This window comes from Hibiscus syriacus, unplaced genomic scaffold (genome assembly GCF_006381635.1).
Source record: "Hibiscus syriacus cultivar Baekdansim isolate YM2019G1 unplaced genomic scaffold, ASM638163v2 tig00001095_pilon, whole genome shotgun sequence".
Lineage (NCBI taxonomy): Eukaryota > Viridiplantae > Streptophyta > Magnoliopsida > Malvales > Malvaceae > Hibiscus > Hibiscus syriacus.
Window position 1 is genome coordinate 86,617 of NW_024061842.1, and position 14,211 is coordinate 100,827.

The following is a 14,211-nucleotide window of genomic DNA, read 5'->3' on the forward strand; positions in this document are numbered from 1 at the left end:
CCACTCTCCTTGCACCGACTACATATCGATATCCTCTTCTCTTCACCCTTAGACGGTATACAATCGTGATTTTTTGGTCGGCCACGTAGCATGCTGTCCATGACTGGTGGCAAAACTGTTTGTAAGTCATCTGGTATGTCCCACTCAGAAGGATGTGGACATGGGTAGACAATCTCGGCATAAGTATGTCGATATACTTCTGTAGTGTAGTAATTCATAGCTTATGCGCTTGAATCATCTTGGTTTAGATGAAGAGCAACTTTTATAACATGGCAACACGGATAACCAGATGTTTGTCATTTCTTACAACTACACGTCTTTGCATTTAGATCGACAAGCCCATTTAAGTTATTATCTAATACTTCAAACAAAGTGTTTGAACATGGTTCAACTCTCCAGGATGTTGACTTCACAACACGTTTCGTTATCTTTTTTTTCAATCCATGGTGTAACCCGATGTTCCAATGTTCTTGTAAATTAAAATTAATAATACTTAGTAAAATATATGATAAGTTACGAATTTAAAGAAATAATACCTGTATGGTTTCTTTTCTTGTAATACCACTGTTGAAGAGAGGCTAAAAAAAACTCCATTAAAATAGTAATGGGTAATTTCCGGGAATGACGACTTAGAGCGTTGATTGATTCTGCGCTATTAGACGTCATGAAACCATAACTTGCTCCAAGTTGATGTACTCTTGACCATCTTTCCAACTCGACATCTTCTAGTGTTTGAGCACATTGAGGCAAAACACGTCTTAAACAATTTATATGCTTATTAAAATCCACTTCCCGATAAGCTTTTACAGCCTTCTAGTATGTCCATTTGTGATTTTTTATACCAGCAGACCTTGATTTTAGATTTATGTACAAATGAACACCACAAAGTCCATGAAAACCATATGGGAAACACCTTTTAACAGCGTTGTCAATTGAGTTTGCCCTATCGGATATGATTATCAGATTGCTAATAGGACCTATGTAATCCCTAAGATGCCTCATAAACCATGTCCATGAATCAGAGATTTCAGATTTGCCAACCCCATAAGCTATTGGCAGTATCCCATTGTTAGCATCCATGGCTACTGCTAATAATTTTACTCCAAGGTATCGACCTTTCAAATGTGCTCCATCAACTATAATAACTGGGCGCATGCAAGTAATAAACGAACGAATCTACAAAATCATATACACAAGAAATATAATCATTTAAATGTGAAATGCATGCAACTAACAAAAATGAGTCAACAATATTATAATTATTTACTAACCGCAGCACCAATGGCGATAAACAACAACTCAAAGCGTCCATCTCTATCTGTTTTGATATGAGTAACCGACCCAGGATTTTTTAGCTTTAAATTGTGACAATAAGCCGACAGTTGGGAAAACGATGCTTCTGGCGACCCCCTCAACAATTCCAAGGCATAACATTTGGCTCTCCAAGCTTGAGAATATGAGATACTAATCTTGAACCGAGCATTCATGTCAGTCATAATTTCATGTCCCCGATATACCCTACCATTCAAAAACATTAACTCAGCCAGAAAACCATCCAACACCTTTTTGTTTGCTTGTCTATGGTGAGGAAAAACTTGGGTTCTTGAACATGTATATTTATCAATAAAAGTCCTAACTTGAAACATTTCACAATCTTTTATCCTCTTTGCAATCATACGCCACATACAGTTTTTGTCAATCATATACTTTGTTTCGAAACGATATTTACTTGATTTGTTAACTTTTAGTTGATAGCCATCTTCCACACATTTCGTATACAAAGCTATCTTCAAGTCTTCCTTTGTATCAAAACAATCATCTTTCTTGATACGAATAACTTTTGTGTAACAATCAACTGATATCTTTACCAACTCTTCTTCCGGTATCTGAAGTAATTCTGGCATATTCCAGTTATACTCCCGTGGCATTTTCTTCTTTTTCCTTTCTTCAAAGACTTTTTCTTCTTCTGGGTTATATAAATTACAGAATGGATGTTCAACATGTTCATTCACAGTTGTAACTTCCTCCTCATTATCATCAACAACATCTTCCTCGGCAGCGGCTGTTTCATCATCAAAATTCAGATTTTGACCAATATCAAAATCATTACATGCATGGTCTATTTCTTCTTCCATCACATCATCAAAATCTGAGTATTGACCAAGATCAAATTTTGAATACTGACTAGTACTCACAATTTTTTCTGTTGGCTCATAATCGTCTAACTGGTCAATACGAAAACCGGAATTTGGTGCTAAAAGTTGATTGGGATTTGGATTAGGAAAAGGTTGTGGGTTTTGAGATTGTGTTTGATATTGTGTTTGGTATTGGAAATGTGGTGAAACAAAATTTGCTTGGTGATGAAATTGTGGTGGAACCATTAAATTTTGGGTTGAAGAACTTAGTTGATTACTACTCGCTACTGACCAAAATTTACTACTTCTAGGTTCAACAACATATAATGTAACATCATCTTCTTGCGAAACACTAATGTAAGCAATGAATTATTCAACATCTTCATTGTCGGTTAATAAATAAACTTTACCTTTTCTCAGATAAGATAGGCTAAATCCACTTAGAGACTCTAAATTCAATTTCTTTGCAACATGTAACATTAGAGTTTCATAAGTTAACTTTTTTAATGACAGTTTTAGTTTAAGATTCATGGGTAAAGGCACATATTGTAAAACACCATGAACATTCTCCCATGACCCTCCAAAACACAAATCTATCCAAACATGATCAACATTAGATGATTTCATTCTAAAAATTGTAAATTAATTTACTAAACAAACGAGCTATAAACTAGATATCATCACTAACTTAGAGAAAAACATACCTTTATTAAGTTGATAGTTGATAATTTGGGAGAGAAATCATTGAAAAATTATATAGAAATAAAATTATGTAAAAAATAGAGATGGGAAAGGATGTCGTTGGATATAGGAACGGATGTCGCCGGAGAGAGTGATAGATGGAGATGAAATGAGTTACGATTTAGGGATTTAGGTTATGAGAAGCTGCTGCTGCGTTGTTATATACCCAAAACATTTGTGTTGCGAAACTAAAACCTGTTGCGAAATTAAATTCGCGTTGTGAATTTGAAATTCAGTTGCGAATTTGGAAAATCGCAATGCGATTTACATATTCGCGTTGCGAAATTGGAAACTGGGTTGCGAAATTAGAATTCGCGTTGCAAATTTGTTGGTCATTTTGGCAAATCCAAAAAAAATTGGTTAAATTCGTATATTATAAGACATTTTTTGTCACCAAAGTTATTTTCTCTATTTTAAATTATATATAATTTCGGTCAAAGTTAAATAGTATAAGCCAAACCTAAAACAAAAGTTATTAATTAGTAACGTTAGGCAAATACTATTTTTAGAGTACAATTAACATAAACTCACTAAGTCAACAACATTTTTTTATAGTAAGTGGTTAAAAATTTTCGTTGATATATCCTCTTATTATAAGTTATAGGTTCAATACTCATTAAAAGTAAAATTTCTCTTTCCCTCCTATCAGTATAAATTGTTCAAAAAAAACTTAACACACTAAATCATTACGTGTTTTTTTATAAATTATATTTTAGACTTTATATTAAAAAGCATTTTAAGATTCCGCTGGCATTCATGGTACTCGAATCCGGAACCTCAAGAAATAACATCAATTCATTTACCATTTTGGTTCTTACGTATTTTATAATTTAACTTATAATTAATAGTATATTTTTATTATATTTTTACTTATATCCATTATTATTATTTTAAATTTTTATATAAATTATAAACAAATTTTAGAAAATATGTCAATCCCTAAAAGTTAGTGACTTGGATTCCAGTTAATAAAAAACCTTGTGGAACCGTGACGCGAGATCCGTTCCAGGTGGCTTGAACCTCTCTGAGCACATGATTAATTTCTTGGAAATTCAATCAGAAGCGTTTGACTTGATGCAGAAGTAGTTCTCGCTTCATTACTTAACGCGGTCATCAATAGAAAACTGTGGTTATCTGGGGGAGGACATGGCGACTAGCGAGCCCACCAAATGGCCAAATCTCATTTGCAGACAAAACTAAAGAAGAAAGGATTCAAGGTTTAACTTGTCATGCCTTTGGCCGCCTAACCCATGTTTTTGTTGCTTAATTACCTTCATCTTCCTCGTTTGGCCAAAACAAACTAACTTGAAACGTCTACTTTATGTTCCATATATAGCCGTTGATTATGTTACTAAACGACATTGTATATATAAATAAATAAATATATATATAACGTAGTGCCAGGGTAACAAACTTTTGTAAGGCACCAACACCAGATAACCTTCTTTCTTCTTCTTTTTTGATTCCATCAAGATTGAAAATGCAGAGTTTTAATTTGATTTCCAAGACCCAGTCTTCTTTCCATCTTCTAAACTTGATTTTGGTCTCATCAACTGTTTGTGTCATCTATCTTATTGTATCAGTACTGCTAGTCCACAACTCTAAACCGCCCCTAAACGTGTATTCCTCTTCCCCGGACGCATATGCATCGACTGGTGTGGAGGATATCGTTTTCGGGATAGCTTCGAACCAGAAATCATGGCCGAACCGTAAACAGTACGTCAAGCTATGGTGGGAGCCTCGTCAGATGCGTGGATGCGTGTTCCTCGAGGCCATGCCACCCGATGCAACAGCTTCAAGGGACGATAACGCTACTCTGCCTCCAACGTGCATCTCGGAGGACACTTCCAGGTTTCGCTACACTTTCAGAAATGGCTTGCGGTCGGCAATCCGAGTGGCACGCGTGGTTCTAGAGACCGTCTCCCTTAATCATACGAATGTACGCTGGTATGTTTTTGGGGACGATGACACAGTTTTCTTCCCCCACAATCTGGCCAAGACGCTCTCCAAATACGACCATCGGCTTTGGTACTACATCGGGGCTGGCTCAGAAATTTATCAACAAAATAAGGATTTCGGCTTTAAGATGGCATTTGGTGGAGCAGGTTTTGCCTTAAGTTATCCACTGGCTAAAGTTTTGGCCAAAGTATTTGATTCCTGTATTGAACGATACCCTCATCTTTATGGAAGTGATTCCAGGATATACTATTGCTTGGCCGAGCTCGGTGTAGGCTTAACAACCGAGCCAGGATTTCATCAGGTAATATTTGTTCATAATTTTTCTAGTTAGTAACAAAGCACATGCATCCTGCATACATAGCTGTTTGAACCGGAGAATAATAACATTCTCTTTCATAATTGAAGTTACCTGTTAAACTCATGTCTGCAAATTGTTATGTTTTCCTATCTTTTTTAACCAGTTTGATGTTCGGGGCAATGCATTCGGCTTGTTGGCTACTCATCCATTGACACCTTTGGTTTCACTCCATCACATGGATCATGTAGACCCAATCTTCCCCAACATGACAAATACAAAGGCATTGGAACATCTGTTTCATGCTGCAAATGTTGATTCTCAGAGAATTCTGCAACAAACAGTCTGCTACGATCGTTGGTATTCGTGGACGATTTCGGTTTCTTGGGGTTATGCTGTTCAAGTATACAGCAAGCACACGTTTTTACCAGATGTTCTTCCTGTGCCAGAAACATTCAGGCAGTGGAAAACCGGCAATCCCTTAGCCGGAGTTTACACTTTCAACACCAGGGAACTTCACCCTGTCCTTGCCGGAGACCCACGATTTTCTTTTTCGACAGTGTGGCTTCAAGCAGGCATGGAATCAAGAGTGTTTACAAGAAATCTTATGAAAATTGCACAATGGACATTAATTCACCATGGAAACTTGAAGAAATCAGAGTCTCCACTAAGAAACTAGACCTCAACTACAACCAGGTAGCTACTTAACTAGTGTCAACATTTCTTTCTCATGCCCTTTTTCAATGGTGTTAATGCTATCTTCTTGTTGTCTTGCTTAAGATGCAGGCACCGAGACGGCAATGCTGCGACGTGTTACCATCGAAATCCGGGGAACTTCTGGACATATCAATCAGGGAATGCGAGGAAGATGAACTCATTCGCATGCATTGATGTTTAACTTGAGAACAAAGTTTTTGAAGACATTGTAATTCATTTTATATATCTTGATAGATCTCTCAAATGTTAATAGAATCACAGGTCCCGGAAAAAGCAACTCAATTCCTGCAATCAGATTCAGCCTCAGATGCAGAATGTTCAAGCATTCTTCACTTCTCAAATTCCAACTTGTTTACTAAATTCTTCACAGGTCCACGGCTCTTGAACCCGGATTCATGGCAGAAACATCTTGGACTTTATTCACAGCCACATGCATAGATCCCACGAGGTGGAAGGCGCAGTTTCATTAGTATGAAAGCCTTTCTTTCTGGGGGATCTAATAAAGCATGAGGTTTTACGCGTTTCCAGCTCCAATTTTCATACAAGAAACAGAACAAGCTTCTTTTCTTGTTATTATTGAAATGAATTTCATCCATCAATACACTGTTTTGGAAGATAAAGAACATCACCATTTTATCTTGACTTAACACACTAAACTATCCTTGGTAAATTTGGCTTTATTAATCATTGAATTTATAAGTTTAATCAAATTAAGAACCATCAGGGCCTGAAGAGAATGTTGTTCTCTATTGAGATATTGGGTTCGAACAGTTTAACACTCAATTGAAATTGAAAGTTCGATTGTATCATCCTTAAAAAAAATGAAGGGTCAATTTAATTCAATTTACCAAATTCAAGGGTTATATTGCGTGAAGTCAATAAACAATAACTAAAGTATTTTAGAATAATATTTTTTGATATTAAATTTTTAGAAATTATAATATATATATTGAATTGAAAAGAGTGTCTCAAAGAGTTACAAGCTGATTCTCAAGTATGGAGGGCCTTTGTTATCTCTTTCAAACAACACTTGTACTATAGGTGGAGGGTCAGCATATATTGTCGTGGTAAAAGCTCCACAGCTTTGCCATTTCATCAGCAACAGTGTTCGCTTCTCTCGGTACCCATTGAATGGCGGTTTCTCAGCTTTCAGTTCGTAGCTTGTGGATTTCACGAACTAGCCATAATGGATTTGTTGCAGCACCATCCTCGCTAATAATTTTAGTAGCATTTAGGCAGTCCGATTGAATTAATAATTTACGTATGCCTTTATTCCAAGTTAATAACTTCAATCCAATGAGGATACTCCAAAGTTCTACTTGTAGAGCATCTGTGTAGCCAAGGAATTTGTTGAATCCAAGCTTCCAAGTGCCTGTACAATCTCTGATTACTCCTCCAGAAGTGCCAACAGTCGTGCTTGTTGTAGACACCCGTTTTGTCCAGGTCGAAAAAAATTATTTATTTATTATTATTATTATTATTATTATTATTAAAATTAAATTACAAATTTTGCAGGACTTGAAGCCCAATCCAATACAAGTTGCCAATGACCCGGACTCCCGACCCGACTAGGGTTTTTGGTGAATTCCAACCGCCGCCGCTAGTGAAAAATATGGAACCATTGGCGTGTGCATCCAAGTCGGCGCCTGAGCCGCCGCCAAACGTTCCAGTCGGCCGCCGAGTCTTCTTGAAGCCGCCATCGTCATCACCTATGTCAACAACCACAAAAATCAAGTCCAAAGTCAAAAAACAACAATGAATCCCGAAAGATTTGTGATTTTTACGAATCCTACATGCTATCATTATAAAACGGGGAACACTACAACAACGAAAGGAGAGGAGACAAATACAAAGTTTTTGAAGAGAAAAATACCAAAAAAAATAAAGAATATTCTAGTTTTAATCATTACTATTTTAGTCACTAATTTATGTTTAATGTTATATTTGTTGATAATAACATTCTAGGTCCCTTGGTATTTGTAATCATATTATTAAGCCATGAAATGAAGTTTTATGTTATTTTATTTTAAGTTTCTAGTTTTAATCATTACTATTTTAGTCACTAATTTATGTTTAATGTTATATTTGTTGATATTCGAATTTGGCCTAGAAATTTATGCATGTTTTATTTTGGTCATTAATATAACTTTATTTTCTTTTATTTCGGTCTCTTAATCTTGAAATAGTCTCATTTTAATTAATGATTTTGTGTGTTTGATATTTTGTTTAGTTATTATGTGGTTCTTTAACACTTTCTTCATTTTTAGAAATAAAAAAAATTATTATTGTTATTAGTTCATAAATTTTTATATTTTCTTTTTTTACTTTTTATTTCTTTTAGATATTAACATTTTCTTAAATTTCTTTATTTTAACATTTTCTTCATTTTTACTTGTAACATTATTTCACCTTATTATTATTATTATTTTAAATTTTTTATTTTAATTTAACCTTTTAAAATTTTCTTTTTGTTTAGCATTCAATATTTTATTTTACCATCTGATATTTTGTTTGATTTTTTCAGTAGTAATTTCAATCGATAAAAGGTAAGTAATTCTGTAATATCCCAAAATCAAGGTTAGTGACTAAATTGGAAGTTTTGAAACTTTGAGGTGTGATTTTAAAAGATTGAAAAGTTCAAAGGCTTATTTGAAAATATTTTTGTGAAGAGTTGTTGGCAATTTTTAAATGAAGTAAAGGGTAAAATGATCAATTGGCAGAGAAAGATTTTTATTTTCCTTTCTTAAGGGAGTGACCATATAGAAGTGGAGAGGAGACAAGGTTCCAGTTTCCAGAGTTCTCTTCTTCTCCATCGTGGCCATGAGCTTCAAGCAAAGGTGAGTTTTCCATATGATTGATTTCTTGTTAAATTTTTTATTTGGTTATGATCATTAGATAATACTTAAGCTTAAAGAAAGCTTAAGTCAACTTTAATTCAAAGGAGTAAGGAGTTAGGAGAGATTAAAGATTAAGAGTTTTTTAATGAAAACTTGGAATAGAGTTGATAAGTAGAATTGGAAGCCAAATTTGACTTGTCATCAACCTAATTAAGAGATATGAAGTAATAAAATTGAATTTGGAACATGTTAAAAATTTAGTTTAATTCTTGAATTTCATATGGATGATAGGATTTTGAGGTTTAAGAGGTGCTAATTGAGTATTAACGAGGTTAAGTATGAGTAGGTGAGTTAAGAATATGATAGGGGATGAAACATGAAGTTTTAAGTGGGTTTGAGGTGATTTTTGGGCTTAAATGTGAATTCTGGGCTATGGTGTATCGGTACACATTCAATATGTACCGATACATCAAGAGTAAATGCAGAAAAATATTCAAAGTGTACCGATACATAGGAAGTGTATCGATACACCCCTTGTAACGAAAAACATTGAATGTAATTTGTGTATCGATACATAAGTAGTGTATCAATACACACGTTAAGGAATATACCGATACACTATAGTGTGTACCGATACACTTATAAAGGAAATGAAAATAATCTTTCTTTTAGTTTAAGAAATGAAAGATTTGAGTACGCCAAGCAGAATACTGATATGTATAATGTATGATTATGTAGATATCAATTGAAAGCAAGTTCAGATCAGTCGACAAGTATTGGGTATTGAAGAAAAGATAAGAGAACGATATTGACTAGTGAGGCCAGGTGAGTGCATATTCAATAGTATATGATGTTTGATGGAAATAAGATTTGCGACAAGTCTATTTCCTATAGTGTTACGTTTGAATTTATGAACAAGAACATGTGTTTAATATGAGTGTATGTATGTTTGATTATATGAATTGATCTGTTCTTGTATGTGCTATGTGATTCATGTAAAAATATTATTAAGAGATAATAGGAGAATATAAAATAAGTTAAGAAATTATATGAGTATAAAAGATAAGATCTATAGGATATATGGAAATGAAATATAAGACTACGTGAATACATTATATGAGATAAATTAGGTAATAATATGAAAATATGATAAAAATGAGTTTATGAGAAATGAGATGAGCTAAGTAAGACAATGTAAAGGTTATATAAACAATAGGAATGTGAGTTGGGCAAGTACATAGTGGTATGATCATTTATGTAAAATAGTAGAATCGAACTATATTATTAAATAAGAAGTGAAATAAACTAAATAACATTGACTTATAGGATGATATGAGAATAGTATATCAACTAGGAGACTTGAACATAAGTAATAATATGAACATAGAAGATAAGCTAGATGAAAATATTTGTATGCTTAAATAAAATTATGACACATGAGTTGTATGATAGAGATCTGTGGAGCCATATGAAAAGATTATAGGAGTTATATGAAATTGAATTAAGTAAATAGATTAATTTGTATATAAAAGAAATAATCGAAGTGACATATATATATATATTTATAAGTATGAAATATGTTACATGATCTAGGTAAATATAAGAGAAGGAAGCATAAGATATAATATGTTATAAGTTATTATCTATATATATATGAAATATGTTATTAAACAATAGAACTATTAATATGAAGTGACTTGAAAGTTAATATAAGTTATGTGAAAATGATCTATGTGTTTATATGTGATATTTATCTAATCATGAGTTATATGAAAATAAGTGATGTGAATGATATGATAAGAAACTATGTGATAAGAAGATATGGGTTTATGTGATGTATGGAAAACATATATGAACAAAAGATGGCAATGATATATATATCATATGAACACAAGAGAAGTGTTATAAGCTAAGTCATATATGATTATGAAATCATATAAAAAGTGAAATGTACATGTGAATATGTGAAATGATATGAAAGAGAATGCCCATGTAAGTGTCAAGAGAGCTAGAGGTGTTGAGTTAATCGATTGACGAAATCGACCAAGAGGGGGGTGAATTGGCAATTAAAATTTTGTGGAAGCTTTTGCAGAAAATTGAAAGTAATTGTACAACGATTTAGAGTGTTTCGACTTTATCAACCAAAGTCTACGTCCACTACCTTAGCTATCCACACTAAGGATTTTCCAACAAATTCACTAATTTGTTCTTTCTTTTGAGGCCAAAGAGATAACCTTACAACTCCCTCAAGAATATACCCCAATTCTTGAGAACACTCTTTTCTCAAAGAGAAGATTACAAATTTGCAAACTTACAAGAAAAACCTCACAAGGCAAATATGTTTGCACAATTCTAGAACAAAGAAAGAACACTCAAGAATAAATATAATTGAGCACAATAAGTGTTCTTGAAAGCAAAATGAATATTGAATGCAAAATAGGCTTGAAATGCTCAAACTTGAGGTTTGATGCTTTCTCTTTGATTCTCTCTTGATTCTAGTTGCTTGATGTTTCTTGTTTTTGATCAATGGCTTCTAAGCTTACTTAAATACACCTTGAATCACTTCTGAATGTTGGGGATCATTAATGAAGTTATTGGAGCCGTTTAAGTGTGAAAACAATTAATACAACAGCTTGGAGCGTAGGGAGAATTAGTACCCCTTATGGGGAATCGGTTCCCTAAGTGTAAAATTCAAATATTCGATCGTTGAACAGTGGGGGAATCGGTACCCCTTGGGGGGGAATTGGTACCCCTTGGGGGGGAATCGGTTCCCTCCGAGCATACTGGAATTCTCGGAGCCAAACCATTCAGGGGGAATCGGTACCCCCATGGGGGGAATCGGTTCCCTCTGAGCAATCTGAAATATTTGGCTTTGAAATGGTTCGAAATATTTTGTAAAATTGTTTTGAAATTATTTTAAGACTAAAACTTAATTTTACTCTTGAGTAAGGATTAAAAGTGACTTTTAGAAGATTTGGAGTAATATTTTGATATTCGAATAATTATATCGAATATACTTAGAAAACCTTATTGGAAAATCTTAAAATTCATTTATCTTAATTTGTTATATCGAAATATCAAAATGTTTTCAACAAGAGGTATTGTTGGCATGCCAAGAGTCGAGGGTTACCTATGTTCTTCAGAACATATGGATAGTGGTCCTTCGGTACATATGCATAGGTCCTTCAAGACATATTTCGCACACCACTCAGTGAGACTTATACGAGCTGTGGTGACAACATATGTGCACAACCTCAATGTACTCGTATATCTTTAGTTCTCACGAGTATACATGAGCTAATGAAAGAGATAACATAAATATATCTTGTGTGATGCAATTTTTGCTTTTGCCAAATATGTTATATGTTGTGCATAAATGATAAGTTTATTGATAATGATATGTGTATTGCGTGGTTAAATGAGTCATGTTGGTTAAAAACGTTAGGTACAAAAGGATATGATTATAAGATATAAATGATAATCATATTGATAGTGAAATAAGATTAATGATGGAAATGATGTGTATATGTGTACATTTGATTATATGTAATGTTATATCGTTTTGTGTGATAGCATGATATGATATGTTCATGCATGGATAAGTAGTTCGAGTTACCTTTATATATTAATGCCTCACTAAGTCATCAACTTAGCGTGTGAATTGTTTCACACGTAGGTTTGGAAAGCTAGAAGAGGAGTAAAGAGGAGCAAGACAGGTCAACATCTTCATTATGAGTATCAGATCAGAAACATATTAAATATATGTATTTTGTTTTATAGAATTTAGTTGGCATGTAGCTACAAGATTTGAATCAAATATGCTTTGATTGGTTTGTAAAACAAGTTGATTGTAGTTATTAATGTAAAGTATTCATTTTCTCAAAGGATAAATTTAAGATTTTGATGGATTTGTAAAGAACAGAGTTTTTAAAAGTCAATTTGACACCTCGGACTCAGATCTGGGTCGAATACGGGTTGGGGGTGTAACAAATTTGAATTGAATTTTTAAATTTAAATTTAAAATTTCGCAATTAAGACAACCGATAAATTAAATGGTACTGAAAGGGCAGTTCAAGGGTGCTAATCATTCCTTGAGTGTAACCGACTCTCGAATCCGACATATTTCTAGTAAAACGCAGATTAGGTAAGATGGTGTTCGACCTACCTAACCCAAAGGTCGATGGCGACTCTTTTCAATTCTATCCAATTTAATCCAAAATTATCAAATTTTCCAAATTAAAGTCATAACTTTTTTTAAAACAATATTTAATTGTTTTACCCGAAAAATGGTTATGACAGCTTGGCGACTCTGTTGGAGACCAAGTAAGTGAGTTAGGCCAGAATTAATTTTCGGTTGTCTTTTTAAGCGAAAATAAATTTAAATTTAAATTTATTTATTTGATCCTTATTATTTACCTTTGATTATCTTTTCAAATAAATAGTTTTACTGACGTTTTCTTTCAATGGTTTCAGCTTATTAAAAGTTTTCATCTATGGCTCTATACCCGAGCTCTGAACCCTTATTAAGTGGGGGTGAAAGCGACGCTTTCGTGAGAATTTATTCTCCATATGGGCCTAGAAAGTAACCTTCGAGATTCATATACCTTATGTCTTCGTGTGAATTTATTCTCCGTATAGGCATAAGAGAATGTATCATCTCGAGTTTAACTTAGTTCACATGAGCTTGTAATGGTCTTAGGACTAAGGGCCTGCAAGCCCAAGGGGGCACCGGCAAGGAGAACTCGAGTACCTTTCTTTAGAACCTAAACTGGGAGATTACAAGGAGTTTGAGCCCACCCCAAAACTACATTTCAATCCCTAAGCTGATTTAAGATTATTTCCCGCTTTACTTTTTATTCAAAGCATGAGAACTAGACAAATATGCAGTTAGGACTCGTTCAAAATTAACATGCGGGATAGAGATCATATTCGGGTAGGAATAATAAGCATGTGGGGTAAGACTTTTTTATTTTTGTTTTGATTATTATCCTTACCTCACTAACTCTTTCCTTTCATTTTTGTTCCTTTTCATTTTATTTTTTTTATCATTTACATCACTCAAAAGAGGTGTTGATCCACCAAAAACGTGTTCGTTAAACATAAATAATTTACATTAATGGACAAAGGGGTTATAATACAATAGATGAAAAACAAAGAGGTTCGACTATGGTCAGAAAAGACTCCGAAGGAAAAAAGAGACAGTCTTCAAGGCAACTATGTGTCATATTCAATCAAAAAGACGTGGTGCCCATAATCGAAGAGTATACCACTCTGCTGTATTGTGAAAGACTCGAAATGGATCGGGATTTATACCAAGCACATCAAAAGTCAACTTTTCAAAAATAGGTTGACAAAGGTTGTAGGGGCAAGAAGAGAAAAAAGTAACTGACCTGAAGAGTCTCTTCAAAGACAACAAGAACAAGATGGCAAAACAATAGTCAAAATTGGAGACCATTGAACAAGCAAGTGAACTTTAAATAGTCCATTTGATGGTAGATTTCAATAGCATTTTCGTTGGGAACAGACT

General features: G+C 33.8%; 1 pseudogene; it reads left to right on the forward strand.

The window, feature by feature from the left end:
- Positions 1-4,294: 4,294 nt before the first annotated feature.
- On the forward strand, positions 4,295-6,369 carry LOC120119729 (annotated as a pseudogene).
- Positions 6,370-14,211: the final 7,842 nt, after the last annotated feature.